The sequence below is a fragment of the Gymnogyps californianus genome, chromosome 14 (assembly GCF_018139145.2).
Source record: "Gymnogyps californianus isolate 813 chromosome 14, ASM1813914v2, whole genome shotgun sequence".
NCBI classification, from domain to species: domain Eukaryota; kingdom Metazoa; phylum Chordata; class Aves; order Accipitriformes; family Cathartidae; genus Gymnogyps; species Gymnogyps californianus.
In genome coordinates, this window is record NC_059484.1 from 14483129 (window position 1) to 14507202 (window position 24074).

Below are 24074 nucleotides of genomic sequence, written 5' to 3' on the forward strand. Positions count from 1 at the left end.
AGGTATATCCAGAGAAGTTTAATAAATAAAAGAAGGTTGGGAAAAAGAAGAAAAATCATAAGTGCAAATTTTGGCTTTCCTCTGCTGTTCATTTTATAGCATAAATTTAAATAAATAAATGAAGCAGGTTGGTGGAATCACTCTTTCATTCTCAAATCCATTCTCTAAAAAGTCCTGCCTGTGAATTCATCTTTCTACAATGGCTCATGTCTTGCCAGCTACCCTCCAAATTGCCACTTTGAAATTTATAAGCGTATCCATCAGGCTCTGCAGACCCCCTGAGTTTCTTTGAAAAAGTACATGCGTTCCTGATTGATGAAAACTCTTCATGGCAACTCCAGTGCAATAAACCTCAACACAGCTAAGCACCTGGATGCCAGCTAGCTCAGGTGATCCCAAACATTACACTGTTCCCTTCCTGCTGCCCATACAGAGAAGACCTTGGAGTTTGTCCCAAGCGTTTGTCTTCCACAGAGGAGACATTGCTCCTGGACACCTCCCTGGAGGTCTCAGTCCTATATTTGCTATCAGTTGTTTCTCTGGGTACGAGGGCAGCCTTTGCTCACACTGGGATTAAGTGTCATGTGCCACGTTCTCTTTTCCACTTGGATTCATGGATATCTGGCAGGCTGGGAGACTTCTCCAGTCCCTTGCTGGATATTTTGTGCCATTGATCTCTGGGGTATGGCAAGGAAGTTACTGCATTTCTTTCCAGTTCATTTTGGTTATCAAGGCCTGATAGACATTGAGGCTGGCTGTCCAGGTGTGAGTTTCAACACTCTTCTTCCAGAAGCTGTCACCATGTTTCATTAAATTGCAGGAACTCTTCTTTGGGTCTGATTCTTTCTTCAGCTGATTTGGGTTAAGGCTCATGGACTTCAGCAAATAGCATTAAGATCCTGTTAGCAACAGAGAGAACAAAGAGGGAATTGTAGACAGAAGAAAACATTGCAAGATGAGAGGTGGTGAAAGAATCAGAGAGAAGTGAGGGAAAAAAAGACAAGCCCAGAGGCAGAGAGACAGGAACTGAAAAGGAAAGGGGGGGGGGGGAAGGAAAATTAATTAAAAAACAGAATGTGAATAAGGATGAAAAAAGAGAGGAGGAGAGGAAAGGGGAAGGGAGAAAAAAGGCCCAGAAATATGCATAAAGAAAAATCCACGCTGGTTTTCACTAATGCTTCACCAGATGGAAATGGTATCAACAATAATAGAACCTCTGAGCTCCAGAACAATAGGTGAAATAATTCAAGCACCACTTTCAGATTAAAAAACAGTGAAAGGAGTTTGATTTCTTTCCCAGTTTTTCTTTTCCTTCTATATATATAGAAAATAACCTCATCCACTTACTCACATTCTGTGGCTCATCACCACAAAAATATAAATAAAAGAATGAAACCACCCTTCAGTGCAGACAGAAAATAAATCAGTGCTTTCTCATTGTTGCAGCTGGGTCCTGTCTTCACGTTTATTTTTTTTTAAATTTTCCCTCCCTCCTTGCACTCTAGAGACCATATCCCATAAAATGCTGGGTTATCAAGTTAACTGTGAATAATTCATGAGATAATTATAAAACATTTACACCAGAACATTATTATCTTGCAACTAAAAAACCCCAAATACTTAATGTCCTCCAACATTGATAGCAAACCTCTTGTGACTGCAATGTTCTTTATAGCTAAAATTAAAGGGAATTAATCTTCAATACTGCTTTTGGGCCTACTAGCGCAGAATCACAGGAAAAACCACCCTCAGATAATACGCAAACACAAAAATACATATATATATGTGTGTGTGTGTGTGTATGCGTTTATGCACACACATATGTATGGGATTCTGACACATGCCCACAGAGAAGATTCAATTTCAGTCTTTCTCCCCCAAACAGACTCTGCAGCATAAGGGACATAAGCTTTTATACTCAAGGGATGGATTCAGTGCATGCTAATGGGTTGTTATGATCCATACACAGGCACACGCGCACACAGCTTTAGGCGCAGCTATCTATCTAGACTGAAGAGACAGAGCTGTGCTTGTAGCGAGGAGTTGTTGTGACTCATGGAGACAGATTGTCTCTCACAAGCGCAAACATAAGCACACACAGAGAAGACACACACCGACCTGCAGCACTCTGGGCCATACACTGAGGGACTGTGCCAGGATACAAGGTTTTCCTCCTCGTACCCTTCCACTGCAAAGGGTACATTTTCTCCCTTCATCCAGAAGGGGATCTTTGGTCAGATTCTGTTCCCATTACTACAGCCTAGAGCTTACTTTGAAATGAATATAATAAGAAATTTCAGTTTTACATTGGTGTCATCAAGATCAGGATTTGACCTTGTGTATGCATGCAAAATTAAGACTGCCATATGTGGCTATAAAGGCTCCTACGAAAACATCACTGATAATGCAAATCTCTAGTACAACAAGCATGACTGGCCATCAGGACTTCTGCAGCCTGGATAACAGCTCCTCTGTCACCTTACATCTGGACATGAGGCCAGAGGAGTGGCTGGGAAAATTCTCAAAGCCATGCCTTCACTATGTGCTGGTGATCCCTAGTTGCCACAATACTCCTGAGGGCTTTAATGGGCATATACAGAAAAACCTCAAAAAGGTTCTTGCTTAGTTTACAAAAACTGCCGGCCTGTTGCTAGAGACACCCAGGTTTTTCAACAATTACTTCTTCTCTCCCTCAAGAACACAGGAAAATGGAGCATCACCAAAACAAAACCTGACCAGACAATAATTTTTGTAAACATGGACTGCCACGTTCCCAGGAAACAGAGAGCCAGCAAACCTTGGGCTGGCACAACTAACGTCTAGCTACAATCCCTGGTGTAACCCAGGGTAGAAGAACCACCTACCTCCAGGCAAATGCTGGAAAGAAAAACTCTTTCTTGTTCCCCTTTCCCCCTCGCTCCCTCTTTGAATGCAGTTGGTCCACATAGAAAATTATCTGTGCTTTCTCGCAAGCACACTTGCACCCAGACCAATAGGCTTAATGCTTTTGTGCGCGGAAGAGAAGGTCAAGGGCTCCTCTTCCTCCCAGCAGCTATTAAGAGGCCACATTAGGCAATGCAACAGATATGTCTGCCTTACAGCCAAGAGCAGCCATCCCTGCCCTGCGAGGGCTGGAAGCACACTGCACATCCTGAACCGGTGAACATGTCCCAGGATATTTGGCACTAAGCTGACGGTAAACAAAACTACCCGGAGCCTGAGGCGTTACAGTTTGCTTAACCACACACACCTTTGTAGAAGGATTAGGAGGACTCTATCATTGTGATGTTTGAATCCTCATTGAAAACCAGTCCCTGCCACACACACTGTGCTGGTCCGGGATCTGGGAGGAGAGATGTGTGTGTCTGTGAGCATCTGCTTTGGGGTGACAACTGGGTTCACAGCTCCAAAGAACCATGTTTACCTCCCATCACACATCAGCCCAGCAAACATCATGGGATCGTACAAGACGCATGGACACAGTGGGGATTGGAGTTTTAGGTATTCTTCTCTGGGTACCTAACTCAGCTACACCGCAAGGGGATCTACGCTCAAGACAGTGGTAAACAGTTTGGATTACCAGACTCTCATGCCATATGCTGTCCATGGAGGGAAGCAGTCTCAATACCTAACTTTGAGCTTATCAGTGGCTCTCCAAATACTCAAGAGTCCCATTCCTGAGCATTCAGTCTCAGTGCAGTGCTGGCATTAGGAAAGCAACAAGACTGTCTATGAATGGTTATTATTATTTTCTACGTGATCCTGCAACTGAAGACCACAATCATGGTGCTAGATGTTGATTATGTCCCCCTCAAATACGCAGCTATGGCATAGCCTCGTCCTCAGAGGAGTTACTATCTCAGAGAAAAGTTAATGTCAGTAGGTAAAGATAGATGAGGACCATGAAATGATGAGACAACTTTGATGGGTGCTATAGAGTCTGAATGTGCCAACAGCTTAACTAGTGTTAACCAGCTAGTTATAGAGGCTAAAAAGGTAACACTCCTTCAACTGATTCTTCATAACCACCTGGGCACATCACCCACACATGATTGCAAAACAGAGGTTTAGCTTCACACATCAGGACAGCAGCAGTACAAGCGGATGTGTTTTAGCTCCTGCATTTGCTTATGTTCTTCCTGAATGCCTCTTCCTAACATTTGAGATCATTTGAGTATGAAAGTTTAACAGTGAAAAGAGCTGAAGACTGCAGCATTTATATCTCTCTGTAAGGACAAAGAGAGGATCAAGTCCAAGCTGTTTCTCCTCAAATCATGGATCAATTGAGCAACTCTGATGATGTCACTATCCCTGGCACTAGAACCTAATTCAAAATTATCTCAAATCTGAAAGATTGATTTTCACCATCAGCATTTAGCGTCTGCTGTATCTTTCTTTTCCCAGCACAGAAAAAAAAAAAAGAAAGAAAGAGAGAGAGAGAAAGGGAGAAGGAGATGGTTCAGATTCAACTGCAATTTAGCATTCATTTGCATTTTTAAATTAGTTAAGCTATGGACCGTTGCAAAGCAATGACAGAGAATTTTTGTAATAATTAGTCTGCTGGGAGTGTAGAAATGGCTATGCAGGCAGGTTGCACTGAAAGAGAAAGCAATGCCCAAATGCTCAAACTGGGATTTGCACAGGCAAATTTACTCTCACTCATATGGGGCCAGATCCAGCTCACCAGACGCAGACAGCTACAGTTCAAACAACTTCATCTGCACCAGACACTGACTCTAGTCAGTGGAGAGAAAAGGATGTTTCTAGACTATGATTCATCTTATCCTAAAATAAAAATCTAAATCAGGACAGATGATTAGATACCTGAAGTGAGGTAAGATCAATCTCACCACTGACTGTTGTTTTCAGTATATTCTCAAATTCTGCAGTCTCTTCGTATGCATCAGTCTCTCCTCAGTGGGCTCCACGCATCTTACCCCCTCTCTCTTCCTTCTACAGTTCCTACCATGATTCTCCCAGTGCCTGTAATGAGATGTATCCCTCTCCTAACTCCAGTGGAAAGTCCTCATTGCTTCAGATCTGACAGCAAGTGCCCAGGGAAGGAGAAAGTGGAGGGTCAGGGTGGGAATGAACTAAAGGGCCCCCAATTTTGCCACAAGGACCTACCTTCCCTCGGCTCATATAGGGGGATACAGCAGCACTTCACTGTACAGTGTAAGTTGCTGCATATTCAGCAATCTGACTTGAACTCACTGATTTTGCAGTGCATCTCATGTTTCTTGTGTGAGATGGGTGAATATTATAATGTCTCCTTCCTGGGATGGCAGAACATGGCAGCACTAATGCTCACTTTGCTCAGTAATGGGAAGAGACCACTTGTGACTAAGCGCTACTTTAGAAACACTGCATACTTGACCATCTTGTCCATCACCCATTAGATGCTCTCTGTCTCGCATCATTTTGTATTTGTTGTCCTTTGCTTGCCCTGTTCCAAAAGCTGGCATCTGTTTCTCAGTGTGACTGCTACTTTTTGCTTAAGTTTTCCTCTGTGTGAAGTGAAGCACAAGGAACATTCAGTGAATTTCCTGAAATCCTTCACCTGATCTGAAACATCAACCCTCAGTACATTTGTGTTTATCCAGCTTCATCACTGCTTTGCCCAAAAATGTAAATACATTCTCTTCCAAAGCAGCAAGAGTCAGTCCCAGCAACTCACCATCAGGAATCAGTCAATACAATGTATCTGGCATGGTGATGTAATATTCTCAGTACGAACAAAAAGTGAAATGATAAGGAGAGTGTAAGCTTTCTCTGACCCTTACATCAGCTAAAATATTTCTGATATTTCATTACAAATGGCATTTGCATCTGTTCATATTCATCAGACGTAATGAAAACTGAAGCCAAAATCACCAAATACATAAAACCCAAACACTTGAAGTTAGACGTCACTAATTATGTACCTATTAACCCCAATGGGATCAACAATTCAAAGAACATATGCACTCAACTGTTGTCTGAACCCACGTTACAGAAAATTGCATGCACTATCCAGGGTAATTATAAAGGAACAACAGGTTTAGGGCTGTGGCATGGAATGGTTTGCTGTCTTTCAAGCATAGTATGGGATTACAGAGCATCAACATTTTATGGACAATTAATCCATAATGGTGTGTCATGTGGGTATATAAGAACCAGCAATTTTTTAAACATTTTACTTCTTGTCTCCTTCCAAAGAGGTCCCTATGACTTGAAAATCATTCTACCTGCATCAAATGCATTAACTCTATGATTCCAAAATTAAGACCTCATTATTCTGACAACAAAGTGAGTGCAACTGGATTTCCCTGAAGGAACCCAAACCTTTACAGTTTTATTACTGTGTCACTCTGAGTTTTCATAGGTATTAATCACAAAGGCACACTTTGTTTCAGCATGGACGTAAGTGTCTTGATCTAAGCTATCTCTTTTGAGGACAGAAGGGCAAGAAGAACATGAAAGCTAAAATAAATAAATAGCTCTACTTATATTATGGAAGCCAAGACCAAAATGTGCACTGTTCCACATTTGTTAGTCACTTGTGCAACTATTGGGACTGGCATTTCTGGAGCGTGTTTATCCCTTCAAAGTTTCTGATATGTTGTTACCAGTTTGCCTCGTCACATCAGTGAGTCTCAGCTATGACAACTAGCACCGTGTGACTAGTTAGTGAACCTTAGAAAGTTCAAATTTCTTGCTTGCTCACCTACCATTTTGCTACTAGTCATATGTCCAAATTCAGGTGCAAGTAAGTACTTCCTAGGATACTCTGTGCATTTTCCCTCAGGATATCCTTGCTTTCTTCCTCTAGCAGAGAATAGTTGTGGGGTTTAGGCTTCCACAGCCTATAGTGGTGTAGGCTCTGGAAAGGTTTTTTTAGCTTGTAGTATACAAGGGCACATGGAGAAAACCTTCTGTCAGTGCTGCTGAACTCGGGATGGGATTCTTCTCAACTGAGCTTAGGCAGCTGACCTGCAAGATGTCTCGGTTTCTGCTGTAGTCACTGGAGAGAGAAACACCTCCCATTTGTCTCATCCTAAGATGGTTGTCCAAGAGAAATGGGATCAGTTTCTGAAAGTGTCATTCTATTCCTACTAACTACAGAGCAAATCTATACACTTGTTCAGACTAGAAACCAACTTTTAGGCAGTTACATTTAGACTAGGTAGAATACACTCAAAACATCTTTGTATGTTTGCCTATGTACATAGGAATGGATCCATTCTAGTTGTTTATTCCTGAGTCTTTTCACAAAAGCATCGCCTCGGAAAGGACACTATTTTCAGACAGAACTAAGCTGATCCAGATTTAGACTCAGGAACTATGAGAAAACATCCACAGCCCTAAGAACATATGCTCCCAGCTAGTCCTGTGATTATGATAGGGTCTTCCATATGAGACAGCAGGTTGTGTGGAGACAACAGTGAAAAGAGACAGAAAGGAGACAGAAAATGAGCTTCACTGCATACCAGTTGCTTGATGAGGACAGATCTGTATTATAACCTCCCTTTCTGAAAGACTGAATTTTGAGAAAGCTTTTTTGAAACATCTCTAACCATCCAAGACTGCCAAAGTAGTTATATGCGATATTTCTTTGTCAAGCGTCTCCTTTTGTTCCCAGCGTGGTGCTGCAGCCTGGCAGAGAGGCTGAACACTGCATTGCAAAAGGTGCAGAAGGGGCCGATACCAGTGCCCTCTGACATGCCTTCAGACCTTCACCCACTGGGGCATAGTCGTCTATAATTGTGTTTGCTGGAATTTTCCATACGTGTAACCAGCAGTCCAGATACCCTGCTGTGCCACGAAGTACTTTTCCATAAAAATAAGATCCTGTAAAACCTATACCTTCAGACAACCCCCACTCTGAGATAGCCCATGTCTCTTTATTTTACAAAATAAAGGCTTGAGTGTTCATTCTCCTGAGCCTCCAGAGTTTCTGCCGTGTTATCTGTGTTATCTGTGATTGTCTTGGAAACCCAGCTCACCCTGAGGCCAGCTATTAACATCTTTCAGCATAACAAAAGCTTTTATTGTCCCACTATTTCACATGCATCCTGTCGAGACACGCAGACGAATGAGTTACCAGGGGGTAAGTTTGGGTATAAATTTACAAGGCCTCTACTCCATCATAATTGTCTGTATTCATATTCTCATTCTTCATGCTCATCCAGATGTACTTGGAAGTGATTTGTCCTCAGGAAAAAAAGGAGTTGGTTGCTTTGCATCTGCTCTGTAGAAACAAAGAAAAGGGTGTCCTGGGGCTTCTTGTGGAGAAGCTGACATCCTAGGAGGTCACCCACTAACCTTCCCTGTGTAACTCGTTCTTCCTTCTGTGGCCTCCATCGTGCCTATTCCACATCATTAAAAAATGTTTAGTGAAAATATGAAGCCAGCTATTTATTTTGAGAGACAATTTTCGTCCAAGGATTTCAGTTGGAAGGAAACATATTATCAGGGAGAAAATACCGAATGGGGCTTTCTACACTAAAATTCTTGACACTCTGCGTATATGAGCAACCATCCATAAAGGACACACAGTTTACATCAGCAGAAGACTCTTCCCCAAGCCCAGCTATAATATTTCTCCAGAGACACAAGCCAGGAACATTTGACTATCTGCATTTTTGCATGTGCCTCAAAGCTTTTGTTAGCACGACTATGATGGCTAGTGGGTATGATTTGCTCACATTCCCAGCTGACAGCCAGGCCAGCAAAATGTCATAGTTTATACATGCTCTCTGATTCTTTTTATTATTTAGTGGATTGACTAAGAATCCCTTAATGGCTTCAATGACTGTTGTGTTTTCAATGAAGCAGCAAATAATTGAAAACACTAAATACTCATTATAACTAGTAAATGGCAATACAATAATAAGCAGGCAAATATTAGAGAACTTCTCACCCAACTGAGGCAAGCCAAATATAATAAAGGTCATCTTCAGAGAAATACGCCATGAAGGGCACTCATCTCTGTAAATTAGTTCAATGCACCCTTCTAACCTGGGGTGCTATTTCATCTGGAATGAGAACAAAGCTAAAAAAGTTCCCTAAGTGCAGCTTGTACGCACACTTAACTTACTTAGTGTTTATCTCTTATGCGAGTACACTGACTTTAGTCATCTTCAGCTCACACCAGTAGCATTCTTGTTTTACTCTTTCTGACTACTTATCCATTCCAACGATGCTGGAATTGCTCTATAACAATTTGTGAATGCCATATGATGTTCTAATTATTGCAGCGCTTGTTGTATTCATATGTTAGATGATCAAAATGTGGGGAGAGAAGCAACAAGGAGAGTTAGGCATTCTGAGGAAAAGGCTTGCTCAATGTACGTCACTTAATGCAAACAACTCCAGGATGCTAAGAGCCACATCCAGGAAATGAAAAAGGCTGGGCATCAGAATGCCAAAACCATCTGCCTGGGGTCTTACATCACCATTGTAGAATGTGACTGGGATTGGATTTTGTTTCTCTTCTGGCTTCAATCTCCCTATGGCTAGAGAAGATGACTGTAGCTTACAGGAGTAGAAAAATATAATGTTATTCAAGACTGCGACATTGTTATTCTAATTTGCAAAAAAGGAGGAAGAGCAGATTCAAGGATGATACAAAACCCTTGGGCTGGATTCGCTTTCTGGCTTATATTGACATAAATAACATGCAGGAGTGGAGAAGTCCGTATTAACAAGAGAATTAAAATGCACTAATCAATTTGCATTGCTAAAGTGGTGCAAGACTTTAGAGGCATAATCGTAAAACCGGTTCCCCCTGAATTTCCTCTTTTATACTCATTAACTGTCTTGGTCAAATTCTCTTCCTTGTTCAGATTTCACTAATAAAAAATTACTCAGCTAAAAGCTTTAGAGTGACTGTAGTTTTGCACCACTGTAGAGGACAACAGGTTTCGCTCTAAAAGCTAATGTGCCTGGTTCAGAATGGTGCTAGAATTGTTGATGTTCAAGGACAGATTGGACAAGCAGCTGCAAGAAGAACCCAGTGTGGCTTACTGAGAATCACATCAATCTTGGGAAATCCTGGGCTGAATATACTCAGAGAGTAGAAAATGTTATGGAGGAAGATTAAACATGCTTGCCCTATTCTTATTCTTCACCAGGTGCCTGCTTATGGTCCCTGCGAAGACCCATTACCAATGCTGTCAAGCTACTCTGAAGGCTCAAAGATATCCATTCCTCAATGGCTAATAATTTACAGACTCAGCCGCACCATGAACATCATCTACACATCGCAAGTCTGATGAGAAGACAGAAAAAGGTAAAGATTATTTACCAGAAAGGAACTCTATTCCTGCCAATGCCCTCGGCAGTAAACAGAGACAAAACACCATAAAAATTACAGACCTGGCCCTTGGCAGAATGATTCTCAAAGTTTTTCCACAAACTGGACATGTTTTACAAGATGGACAGAACAAATCCCAGCGTGCCAAGTTCAGACATTTTATGGCAGAATGAGGATGTGTTCCTACAGGAGTAAAACATCTAATTGACCCATAATCTATCAGGGCAACAACAGAGAATAAAATTCCCAGTATAATTGGTTTATAAATCATTCCTGTGATACCAGGACCTAGCAATTTATTTTGAGTATTTGAGTGTTTATTCTGAGGAAATACAGTGGTGCAGCTATATTTAAACTTTTTGGCTGGTGCTTGGAGGGGAAAGATGACAACTGTGCACAGTGATTTATTTCTCCGCTTTACTTGGATTGTAAAGGTGTGCAGACAGAGCTTTGAAAAAGCAGTCTTTCCAGTGGCCAACAGGCACGGTGCAAGTGCTGTCCCCTCCTGGCCCCAGCTTTCTGCCGTGCTAGATTTCCACTCAGAACAGCTGGTGATGGACAGTCACCTTCATCCTCTCCGTGATGCCTGTCATAATGTGCTAGCTTTTAACCGTTCTTTGAAGACCATTTTGCCAAGAGAAGTTTACCAGAGAGTCAGTGCCCCACACAGGGAGTCCATACAATAACAAATTCACTCACACATGTATATACTGTTTCTCAAGTCATGTACCGTCCCTGTCCCTTACATTCATAACTCCTTCACATTATATGAACGTTAGCACATGTGTTTAGCTGCACAGTGGACACAGGGCATCATCAGGGCCAGGTGGGACGGTTACTCCCTAGTGTCCTGGTTTGTGAAGCACAGCCTTCACTCCCTAGCAAAAGGAACAGAAAAGGTTTCTCTGTGCAGCTTCTGGAGAAAGTCCTCAAAATTAGCAGCCTTCACAGGACCCTGGAGTGGGATAAAGGCCAGACCTGAACTGGGGGTGAGATCAATAATCATATGTGAAAGTATTTTATGGCAGTTTTGTCTGAGCAGAGGCTTAGCAGATAGATAAAAAAATGATACTCCCATCCTTCATGGAAGAAATAGGGGCCACCTGCCAACCCTTTCCCACAAGCAAGTGGCCAGGACAGAGAGCATGGCTGGCAATTTCGTTTTCCTGACGCTTATTTCCACATTCATCCCTCCAGAAAGGAATAGCAGGGCCATCACTGGATTTCTGCAGCTGTTCATGTCTCACTCTGTGCCAGAACAGTGACCTCAGTGACAGCAGATGGGAAACAATACAGTAATATCCTCCCTGTGCCATGGATTTACAAGTGCAAACTATCTTCTTCTATGGCTAGCTTTTCATTAGCAGAATTGCACAAAGAGAATAGCTGAGGTTCAGGAAGCGCCATGTGTATATCCAGAGCAGACAGAGGGACCTAGTTACTTTAATCCTAATGAGAGATGCTCCTAACATACAATGAGGACTAAAGTCTGTTCAAAGGGAAAAAGAGGGAAAGGTAAAATTTTGCACCACGCTGTTCTGCTACGTTATCAAAGGAAATCTGGAAACACTGGGCTCTGATTGCAAATTTGGTCATGGAAACATGGCTCTAGCAAAGAAAAGAAACAAGAATTAAAGCTATTTCTCCCCATGCCTTCCAAAAGTACAAAGTAGCCAGGCAAAGAAATTCAAAACAGCAATGGCCCTAGACCCAGCACTAGAGCCCCAGCACGACCATTTGACTGAGCAGACAGACAAATAAACATATTGCACTGCATATGTGCCTTCTCCAGGCAGAAGTCCCAGTGAAGGGGAGATTCCTCACATACTGACTGCAAGATCAGAAGATATTTAGCATGCAGACACACTAGCATACACAATCCTGCCTGATTGCTTCAGCACATATCATTTATCTCTTCTAGAGTAGAAGCTATGAACAGAGTAATGCCTACAGTTGCCACACTACTTTGGAGTGCATCACAATGCATTTCCCTTGAAAAGCATTGAGGAGCATCTCTGATTTTAAAAATACTTTGTTTTCTTTTAAGTCATCTGTTTTCTTGATTTACATTTTATCTCAACAGCTATGAAAGTATCTGAATAAACCCTCATGGAAGTTAACATTCTCCGTTTAGTTATGTGCAACATGCAGTTCCTACAACCTCCTATACCTTCACCCAAAAAGACAGGCTGCACTGGATCTTCCTGTTTCATGATACAGTACATTGTCCCTGAACCTCCACTTCCAGCCCTCCAAAGAACTTCAGCCAGCCTCTTGCTCAATGGAAGGAGACAGGGGTAACTCAGCACAGCAATCGTCATACACTGCCATTGCCTTCTCCTCTGGCTGTAGCCCATGGAGCTGGTTTATTTCAAAATCTTCTATTTGATTCATCTCCTGGACACTTAGGAGACCACCAGCTGGTCCCTGTAGCGTAAAGACTACTTAAATGAGAATGAGATATTGTTCTTATGTAGCCTGTTAACTACACATGAGTAAGCAAAGGCAGGAAGGGCCTGGGGAAGATACTTAAGGAACTTAAGCTGAAATCCTCAAGTATATCCTAGTGCTTTCAGTAAGTAAGGCACCTAATGAGCACCAATTTTATATGATCTGGAGAAAGGCTTTTGATTTTCAAACACTGGCGCAAAGTTAATCTCTCCAGCCTAAGCTTTGATCTAAACCAAGATCATGGAGAACTGGTGAGTAGCAAGGATCTATATGATCTGGTTAATCAGAACTGATTAATTATTGTTGCCCAGTTTGGACAGTGCTGTCTAGAACTGTATTTTTAAAGCACGTAATCTTGATGGTATATCTCTTCTGATTAGCCCTTCAAAAGAAAATTAATGTAAGTTGGAGCTGCAGCATCTGTGCTGAAGTATTCTGATGACATAATGGGTTGTTATAAAATATAATTTGCCCAAGTGAAACAAGTCCAGTTATTTAGGGTAGATCAGAGCATCAAGTTACTGTGCCCTCTCTAACATAATTTTTACTATCTCTTAGGTCAGAAAGATCCTGTTTAAATGCAAAAACACTTTGTAATTGCAATTTGCAAAACAATGAGACAAATACGCACAACATGGTTTGCTGATAAAGCAGAATTTTGTCAGAGTGGGACATTATTTAAAGGTTTACCCTGGGGGCACCAGCTGTTTTCTAAAGTACTGCTAAATGACAGAAGATACACATACATGCAATACAAGGAAAGGCCAAGAATAAAACCTGGAAACATTTTACTTGTAAATAACAGCACAAATACAAGAAATCTGTGAGTCCGCAGGTAGGGTACTGATGATAGAGAGACATTCACCATCATATATGCCACTTTGTCAAGAAGGGAAAGCTTCAGGAGGAGGGTATGAGACAGCAGTTATTTTATCCTTTATCAATATACAACAACCAAAGACGCTGATGTTCAGTACTTACCCTTTTATCCATTATTTCCTATGACTTTTTCCTCGTAATATTGCAAACAGCAACTGCTTTTTTCAACATTGTGAATGATGTTTAATACTTAGATTAAATGAGAGCCGGGGGCAGAGAAGTATTAAATGCAGAGATGATACTGTTTTAACAGACTGCTGGCCTTTGTCATAAGTAAGCTATCAAACTTAGACCCAACAAAATCCATCAGGAGAACAACAGCTTTGCCAGCAGCTGTTACAAAGGGAACAGGGAATGATTTTAAGTCAAGACCAATAACTTCTATTGGGATTGGACAAATTCACAGATGGTGGAACCACCAGGGGCTATGAAAAACAAGAGTCCACATGTAACGACTCACAATGTCTTTAACCAGAAAGGAAGGGTGAGCAGAAAGCAAGCCACTCGGACTTGGTTTTTTCCTTAGCCTCCAAGGTGTAGTTGTTGTGGAAAGCAGGTAGCAGAAAAGGAAAGCAAGACATGACAGCATATTAGCTACAAGCAATATGTTGGACCCTCTTCTCCCATATCCCTCAAATCTGTGGTGCTGATGCTGTGAAAGGCATGCCATGCTAGATCTGAGGGCAAGGAGCCAGCAACTCAAAAGACAGAGGAAAAAAGATGTACGTAGCAAGGGAGGCAGAAGACATGACAAGGAAAAGGGAGCGGCAATGACCTGAGCCAAAATAAACAGGGAACCATTTGCCTGAACGGACCTTTGGTCCAATACCATTTGTGAATTCTGATCACATCAGTCAAGTCTCCAGGAGAGACAATTCCTTCTACAACATCAGCAAATTAGTCCAGTCTCCAGTTGTGACTAATACCTGGTAGAAAGCTGTACGGGAGAGAAAACCTAATGCAATCTGGCCAATTATGGACTGAGGAGAATAGGGAAAACAAACAAACAAAAAGTCTCTGAACCTGCACGTGTCAACACAACTCCAAAAGACTGATAAGCTTGTTTTCTTAATGTGGGGCTGTAGTATGGTAAGCACAGAGAATGGGAGTGATTCTTACAGCAGCTGCTTGCAGGAGGTCAATACATAGCACAGTGGTCACCTCAAACATATGTGAAGGTAGAGCCACGGGGGTTCCAGCACTTGGATTTGTTTTCTCATTTTTTATCTGCAGTGAAGCTTGTGATGGCAGCCACACGGGAAGAGCCAATTACATTTCTGCCAATGGGTGCAGCATACCCTGTGAAATACTGTATCCCTTCAGCACCTCATCTCAAGGACTCCAAAAGCCAGGCCAGAGAGTCTGAGGCTGAACACACCGAGGAAAACCTGTGTGCACTGAGTCACAGGAGGAGACTCCCACCTTATGGACCTATCTCAAGGGCTGGAAAAACCCAACCTATTTTATTCTCTCAATTTGTTCACTTGAGCACAATTCAGCCCGCTGTGCTGTGCAGGAGAAACACAAACATATCAGAAGGACTGCTGCAGTGGAGCTGAGCATCAGTGCAAACAGTAACAGGGACTGATTCAAAACATCAGCTTTGAGACCTGCTGCTACAAGGTACAGCTCTGAGGGTGAAACAGAAACTTTAGAGAAGCATCTTCTTGCTGTTCCTGATGAAATGAAGTGTTACTGCCCACTGAGACTCACTCTATGTTCTGCTGTTCAAGTATAATTATTACTCCACCCTCAGCAGTGCTTTTGTGCCTGTCTCTGATAAGACCAGGGGCTGCTTTGCCTGCTGTGTCTGATCTTGCATTGCCACACAACCCACAGGAACTGATCCTGCCAGACCTCAACAGGCCATATAGCACAGACCAGAACTATAAAAAGCCAGTGCATTCCCCACCTCAGAGCAAAGGAAAAGCCTGGAAGAAAGAGATGCTGCCAGTTGTTTTCTACATTGGTTCTTTTCACACTTTCCAGTCACTCACTCCAAGCTCCATAAATACCTGCAGGGTCAAAACACTGTCCTCAGGAGTTGGAGTAGGGACCTTGGTAAGTGACACAGCCAATATGAAGTCCTTTCTTTGGAAGGAATTGCCCCCGGTACAATCTTTTGCTCATTCAGTCTTCTTTCTCCTTCAAGCAAAATCTGCCAGAACTGACTACTTCCAATTCATTTTTTTCCTTCCTCTTCTTCTTTACTTTATTTTATGTGTTGTCCCAGCCTCTCCTCTCAGAGGTGTCTCCCTAGGGAAATTCATGTCCCTTGTACTTTTTACTCTGTGCGCATAATAGAACATTATCTGCATAATTTATCTTTCACTACATGTTGTCTTCCTTCTGGCTAAGTGTTTTTCTAAAATAAATATATGTCCTCATCGTGTACACTGAGAAAAAGAGTCAACAAGCCTGTCCTATGTGAGAACTCTATAATATCCAAAACCTGAACCACCAAGAATATGTTAGCTCAGTCCTTTAGGTCAAATGCAACTGTAAAGCTGATCTTCCTCCTGTCTGTGTTCCATTCTTTCTGCAGATCCAATGAAACCCCCCAAAGCTGAATCCAGATAAAATTTGGAATTGAAATGAAACCCACAAAGCAAGGGAATTCAATGAGATAAGACCAAAAAAACCTCTGCCTTTAATGTCTTTTATCACACCTCTGAATGGCAGGGTATGAAACAACAGCAGATGTATGGGACTGGGAAGGGTGGGAGCAATGGTCATGGACTAATTAGCATGACCATAACATCCAGACCACATGTGGCAGAGATGTTGCTTCCATGTAGCATGCTTTCAAGAAGCACAACTGCCAGCTAGTACATATTACAGCTCCCAGTATGCAGGGGAGCTGACAAAGCATTTGACTATGTCTTGAAGTTAAATGTGCTGAGGCTGTTGTGGTCCAGTCAACACAATCTTCAGTCAGCTTCTCTTACATTCTCTTGAGCATGAGGACAGCATAGTGCTTTGCTGATGCTGCTGGGATTTCCAGGTGTTTATAGCTATGAGCAAGAAAATTTGAGAGAAAAACATAACAAAACAGATTCTTTTATATTGCAGCCTGAGGTTTCGTAACAAATCTGAATCACAGCACATTAGGGTGAAAACATGTCCTGCATACTGTAGGAGTTAAAAATCTTCCCTCTTCATTTATTTTACCATGTGACTACATCTACACAATTAAAAGTGAATTCAATGTTTCCATGTTTCTTTCCATTTTCCTTTATGATGATTTCAAAAGTGCCCCAGTTTTTCTCCTTAGCACAACACTGTTATGGTCCCTGTTTTGTATCATCCTTCCCATTTGCACCAGTTCACCAGCAGGTTCGGAGCCTAAGGTTAGAAGGTATTGGGTCTACCCCATGTGAGGACTGAGTTGTTAATTTGCAATAATAGGCAAATCCGAGAACAAGGTTTGGAGTTTCCTGTCAAACCCCTCACACTTTTACTTTCTACAGATATCTTTGGATGGGCTGAATTGTCCTTGGTGATTCTAGATCTCTCCAAGGGCGATTTATGGGATCAACTGAGGTTCCTAAGCACAGGTGTTTGGTACCACTTCAGATAATCTAGGGTCTCCCACCTGACTTCTGAAAGTGCTGGATCTCCAGAAAGCCCAATGTGGATGTCTCAGATACTCTTGGGAATCCATAGTAGCATTAGAAGTGTAGGCACCTGAATCTCTCCCTAGATTCAGACCTATCTTTGTGATGGCTATGGTTGTGTTGAATCTCAGGCCATGGGGCTTTTTTTAGAGCGTCACACCAGCAGATTTATGCCAAACCAATAAACTCTGACTAGATGCAGGGCTGAAAGCCCTCCAGACGCTTTGCTGTCCCATCCACAGTGTCCCCATTTGTGCATTTTACAGTGTCCCCTTTCTGATTTCCTTAGACCAATTTACGTTTCTTAGGGGAAGAACCAGAGTAAGGCAATGTGAAGTTAGCTTCACTAACTCACCATTAATCCCCTGGCGCACTGTCGCAAGACGGCCTAGTTTAAAGAGCATCACTGTCAGGGGGTCCTTTTTTAATAGCATTCCCACAGTGCAATGAGAGGCAGCCCTTGTATCTAAAAAATGACAGCATGGGAGGAGAGACCTCAATCTCAACTGACTAAATCTGGATTTTACTGAAGACTTTTAGAGCTAGGAAAGTTTCGCCTGTTGGAGTCAGCTGCAAAGCCCCAAAAATAGGAAAAAAAAGTCTGTCTCCTCTCTTCTTTGATAGTAATGCAAAGCTCTTCTGTGAATTCTTATGTTTTAGCAGAAAAGCTCAATCCAGACTCAAAAGCTATGGAAAATTGATCTGTTTTCATTACAGGTTCTTTGGCAATCTCTGAGCCTTTGAAGCTCCTGCCCAGGGAAGTGAACACAGAGAGACAAACAAGGAGGAGGGTTTGCACATGGCCACAATAGGAAGGGGAAGAAGCAAGGAAGGTTTAACCCAAAACACACCAAAACTTTTCAAAGCTTCCCATCTCCTCTCAACATCAGCTGTTCCTTACAAGCCTTCCTTTGAAGTCAAAGGCCACAGTTTTTCCTTGAAGGAAAGAAGTTTCATCTCTGTCCTTGTTTTACCATATCCACCATTCTCCCTTAATAACAAAAGTTTCTCTCTCACGTGCTCATCAGAGCCAAGAAGACAGTATGAAACATGATCCTCTGCCATCAGGGCTACTATCAGGACTCAGACTTGGATTGCTCTTTCTCATCATTTCTGTGGGTGTCTCATTACCACATTTATGTCAGCCTCAGAGTGGGGTCCAACACAGGTGTCCTTCAAACAGGTGAAGTCACAGTGCCCTTTCTTCTTTCATTTTCTCTGTGTTTGGGCGATAGTCTGTTATCAGTAATGGGAAGTTGTCCCTACGCTGTATCAGCGCAGAGATAAGTCTGCTAGCCTGGCTTTCCTTCAAAGCACATGAAAGGATGTCCAAAAGCAAGTTACAATGGGAAAAGGTGAGACAAGTGGTCACCTAGCTCCCATTTGCTCGACTGGAAGCACATGTCCAATATCAGCCATCTTGTTGTCTCTCACAGGACAAAAACACCACAAATCCACCTCCAAACACTCTAATTTCAAAGTCAGGATCTGTGAGACTAGGTAATCATAGTGCAACGCTGATTCCTTGGGAACAGCTATCAGCACCCACTCAAATGTCAACACTCAAAGACTGAGGTAAGTATGGTCACCTTATCAGGACTAGCTGTCCTAGAGATTTAACGATTTGAAGAAAGAACCTGACTTGTAATAAAACTTAATAGCATCATCTGAAAGGCATCAGATAAGTCTAAATTGCCACAAGAAGAAAATAATTTTCCACCAATTTCTGTCTTAGTTAAAATCATCTTTGTACAAGTATATGGTGAGGATGGGAATATGTCATGAGTTGTAATTGAAGGTAACTGATTTCTCTCCCTCAGCCTGTATCAGTAAAGCCTCAGTTTCATTCAGTTTTGGGCACTGGACCACAAAAAAAGAAGTGGAACAATTGCAGAAATTCCAGAGGTGAGAAATGTGAACTGTCGAAGATCAAAGACCGTGATCTATAAGGGAGAAATGAGGGAGCTGGTGGTTCAGAGAAGAGAAAAACAATGGAGAGAGCATAAGAGCCATCAATTGTATAAAGGCTGTTGGAAAGAGAAAGGAAATAATCTGTTTGCCATGACCAGGATGGCTAGCACAAGAAATAATGGGCTCAAGTGACAGCAAGAGATACGAGGTTTAGGTATCACGAAAAGCTTCCTAATGGTGAGGGTAGTAGGGGACTGGAGTGGATTGCCTGGGGCGTGGTAGAGTCTCACTGTTGGAGGCTTTTAAGGAACAAACATCCATCAGAAATTATATATATAGATAGCTGATCCTTGCTAAAGGGGGAGGAAAATGGATAAAGAAACCTCTTAAAGCCCTTTCTCCCCTGTTTTTTCTCCGATCCTATAAAGCTACCAAAGAGACCCCAGCCCACTCAAAATCCCAAGGACGTGGTCAAAGACAGCTATAACAAAGCCTCCTGCAGTGAAATTTCAGAGTCCTTATAAACTTCCCAACAAGCCAGAGGGCTGCCTAGAATAACCTGCAGTGTCTTATACCAAGGCGGCAAGTGAACCTCTGCCACTTTATTTTACGGGATGTTTAAACAATGGACTAGCTTCCAGTAATACAATTAGTTTCACCGATACCTCCAAAACTACCTGCATGGTGAAGGTTAGGTGTGTCTTTGCTGAATCAGAATCTAACTACAGCACCCTGTCCTGGGCCACCGAAATACACTCCTCTGCCAATGCAAAATTTTGCAATACAGAAGTTTCTATATCTTGGAGTAGCTTCATAATCTAACACACAAGGGAACAGTCCTGCCATTATCAGGTAAGGGCCCTAAATGAGAAAGGCAACATTTCCAAGGTCCAGTGCCTGTGCCCCTTTGATTACTGCAGTATAAATATATTATTGTTTGTCAGACTGATCTTTCTCAGTCTGTTTCTTCATATCAGTGGTAGAGATAGGAGCTCTCTGGGGTCCTCTGAATGTAATTACTTTCCTTTCTGCGTAGGGGGAAGAGATTTCCTTTCATTCAAGGGTGCTGTTGTCTGCAGCCTTAATTTAGTCACTTTTATCTATATTATGAGGAATTTGGACTCTACTATGAGTTATGCCAAGCACATCTTGGGAGTGAACTTCTTGCAACTTCATGCTGCCACCTACAAAGGAGAACCAAAGTTTGCTTTATCTGTTCACCAGAAGACAGGAGGTCCCTATGGAGTAATCCCCGAGGTTTCTTTGACCAGTCACTGTGTGTCACCCTTGGTTTGCCCACTTACACTGGCATAAGCATTTTTCTACTTTGCAATGGTGCTTAGGAACTGAAAGCCAATCTGTGGTCATGTCAGGGTTCCAGAAACATCTGATTATATTTCTTTGCAAGGGAGATGTTTTCCCCATGCCTGCTAGGGCAATTCTCCTCTGTCTTGAAGTGGAAAGTGCCATTTTTTTTTTTCCTACAAGTGTTTCCTTGGAACTTGTCCTATAAGAAGTCAGGACCTGCCACACATCCTGAAGTGCTCATGAGACCTCTGCCATGGAAGCAGGACAGCTGCTGATCCAGGTTTCACCATTCAGTACATGAAAGGGAATATTGCACAAGGAAGTACCAGGAAGCCTGTAGCTCTAAATATTTACATAGTTGTGTGCTTACCCCCCAGCTAAATTCAACAGGACTCCATGTAAGGTCATAGACTTGCCACACTAATATTGGAATGAAATCTTCTCCTTTTTACTTTATTAAAAGTCTTAGGCAAGAGAGATCAAGTTTAAGCTTAGCATCATTCTGTTTCAGTGTACAGTAATGCTGAATGAGCTGGAATGAGAGGTATTTATTTAATGTATTTATTTGTGTGGTATTATCAAATTTGAGGTCCAAAGACTGAAATTCTACTTTTCACAGTACTGTGTACACATTGGCTAATATGATTTGCTCTGGGAGAAAAAACACATTGAGAAATGCTAGATGGTGAAAGTAAATATTATTGTGCGCAAAGCAGCGAGGGGGGGAATGAGGCAGAATGAGAGAGAGAAAAAAAGAAGGAAATGAAATGATATATCCAAGGACACTCAGGAAACCCATGTCACAGCAGGGAACTGACTTCACATCTGTTCTGTTCCAGCTCAGCACCTTTTCTACACGCAGCCTCCCTCAACGTGCTTCATTTGTGGTCAAAACCCCAAAGAGGGAAAAGAAGAAACAAGAAAAGGAAATACTGCAGGAACTTTAACCCCACTGTTGAGTACTTTTCATGGTGTCCAGGTAGTTAAGCTTAGTCTTCAATAATGTATGACAGAAAGTAATGCAATTTAAATCAGGAGAGGCAGACAGCAGGGTAGGGGAGGTAGAGGTGAGTGCTGAAGCGCACAAGCCAAAGGAGACAATATTATAGGAAAAAAAGCTGTGAGCCATAACAACAGCTTTTCTTAACAGAACTTAACTAGGTTAGAGTGACCTCCGAGAGGTGCCAGAATTTTAACAGCCAAATTCTAATGTGAAGGATTATGGATATTTCTGTATAAATTGCCCTTGTTTTACACAGACCGTTTTGCTGAGCACAATGTTAATTTTGCAGCTCTGCTGGAGCAGCAGCTTATAAGAAGATAAACAGAAAACGATGCCTTTAGCAGCTGACGGATACCTTGGCTAAGAGGGATGATAAAACTATTTACATGAAGATATTAAAGGCATGAAGGGTGCACCAGCTTTTTAGCAGCACTGCTCTGAATGGGGTGGGGGAAGGTGGCAATAGATGGGAAAGGACGTATTTTCTTCACTCTGATTTTTACCCAACCCACAGCTATAACTAAGAGAAGACTTTTCTTCTTTAGCTGCATGTTCTCTGAATTTCCTTTCTTGTGTAATTCTGCAGCAAGAACCGTTGAGTGAATTCCCATCCGAGGTGAAATTTGGGGTGTGATCCATGGTGCTGACAGAGCAGGAAAGGGGAAATTGAAGAGAGCTAAGGTTTAATTCGTTCTGGGAACATAAACCCAATTGCACTGGAGTGGCTGAAACAGAGGGAGCTCGTAACTCCCCATGTTTCCAGCCCCTGAATCTGTGGACTTCTTTACCTTTGTGTTTCATCCAGCCTCAGCAAAGATGATGAGGGTAGACAAAACGGAGAAAGGAAAGGGACATCAGGATCATGAAGTTCAAGCCAAGGTTAAGAACTCCCCCAAGCCTGATCCTAAGCCTGTGTCAGGACATGCACTGTCTCCAGCTGTGCCTAGGCCAGTCCTGCATTGAGGGACATACCCACTTCTTAAGGGACAGCAGATGGGATAGGAAGGGATAATTGGAGTTTGAAAGCAATCAGTGACTTCCCAAAGCACCACCCTCAAAAACTCTGCAGCCATATCTCAACAGACTTAGGATTCAGGCTGTATCAGCTGTGGCACAGGAGTGAGTGAGCAAGCAGGGCAGCTGCTTGAGACCAAGCACTGGGATGTGAAGACAGAGGAAGGAAGAGATAATCATTTGTGCCTTCTGGGGTACATGTCCCCCTGCCTCCTGCCCTAAGTGGTTATAAGCTCCAAGGTCACTCAGCCACAAACTTTCTCCTTGACTGGTCAGCTCCACTTGGCCTAATTCCAGGTATTAAAGTCCTAAAAATATGCATATTTAAGAATTAATCGTAACAAAATATTTTTCGTTTTCAACCATCTATTTTCCTGTCTTTCTACTTGCCTCTCATTAGCTCTTTTTAAATGTAAGACAAGTGACTGGCATTCATTCTAATTAAAAGTAAACATTTTTTTTCAAAGAAAAGGGATAGTACTGTGGTAGCCACACTTGAATAGCGCCAGTAGATTTACCTGCCCAAAATGACAGAGCTGAATTCAGCAGCTCGCAGCAAGGTAATATTAGCTCAGGTACAATCCCTCAGAACTCCACCTGGCCGCAGTCATAAATTGCTGCCTCCATTACAGCTTTGCCAATACCACTTCCATGCTGGCTGCACACCGCGCATTTCACAGGAGTGCAGCAGGAATGACAGAATGGGGTTAGGACGCTAGAAAAGCCACATTATTTTTTCATCCTAGGAGTTGCAATAGGAGGTAGAAAAGAGAAGGGCAAAGACACCAAAGGCTCAGCTCTAGTCTGCTGCTGCAACTGAGTGAAGAGAAAGAAAGACAGAAAAAGGCTGTGCTCACTCATCCAATCTAAATGTAGTAAAGTTTTTTCAGAGATATTTCCCACTAGTCTTTCACTTATTATGCATCAAGGGCAGAGCTGTCTCCATTTTATTGCACTCTGTCATTCAGAGCTGGGCTAATCATTGCTGCTGAGAATGGAGACAGCCAGTTGGGAATCCATCTTTTCAAGTGTCCCCCATGTTAATTATACACATGCCACTGCCCTGACTCGAGCTGTCTGGTGACTTTGGAAAAACTATCTTTGCGTACAAAGATCTAAAGGATACAGTGAAAAAAGACAGGGATATATGAAAAAGGAACCAAACGACAATTCTGCTATGTCCTGAGCTTGAGTTAAGGTATCTAGAAGCAACCTTGGCTCTGATCTCCTCAGCACAACTTTAGTAACAATGTGTAGCGAGCTCTGGGCAGAGATTGCCAGGCCAAGCAGACCACCCAGTGCCACACAGCCCTGTGAGGACATAGCGGGTTGGGTTGGAAGCAGCACAGCCACCTTCACTTCCCCCAAGCCCAGTTCAGCAAGGTCTGCTCTCACCACCACAGCTATTGAGACAGACCTGGGCATAAATTCTAAATGTGGAATTTTTCAGACTGCTAGGAAGGAAGATGGGGTAGAGGTGATGTCTTGGAAAATGTTGGGTCTGGAGCAGCCATCTCATCTCTTTTATCTGCCCAAGCAGCAATGTCAGAGGAGAGTCTGAGGCCATCATCCTCTCATCCTGACTTTTCCAGGC

The 24074-nt window shown here is 42.4% G+C and overlaps 1 long non-coding RNA gene across 1 annotated transcript in view; it reads right to left on the reverse strand.

The window, feature by feature from the left end:
- Positions 1 to 24074, reverse strand: part of LOC127021903 (uncharacterized) — a 184501-nt gene continuing 160427 nt past the window's right edge. Inside the window, exon 4 of the long non-coding RNA XR_007767273.1 lies at positions 1 to 899. This is a non-coding gene — a long non-coding RNA (uncharacterized LOC127021903). The remainder of the gene's footprint in view (positions 900 to 24074) is intronic.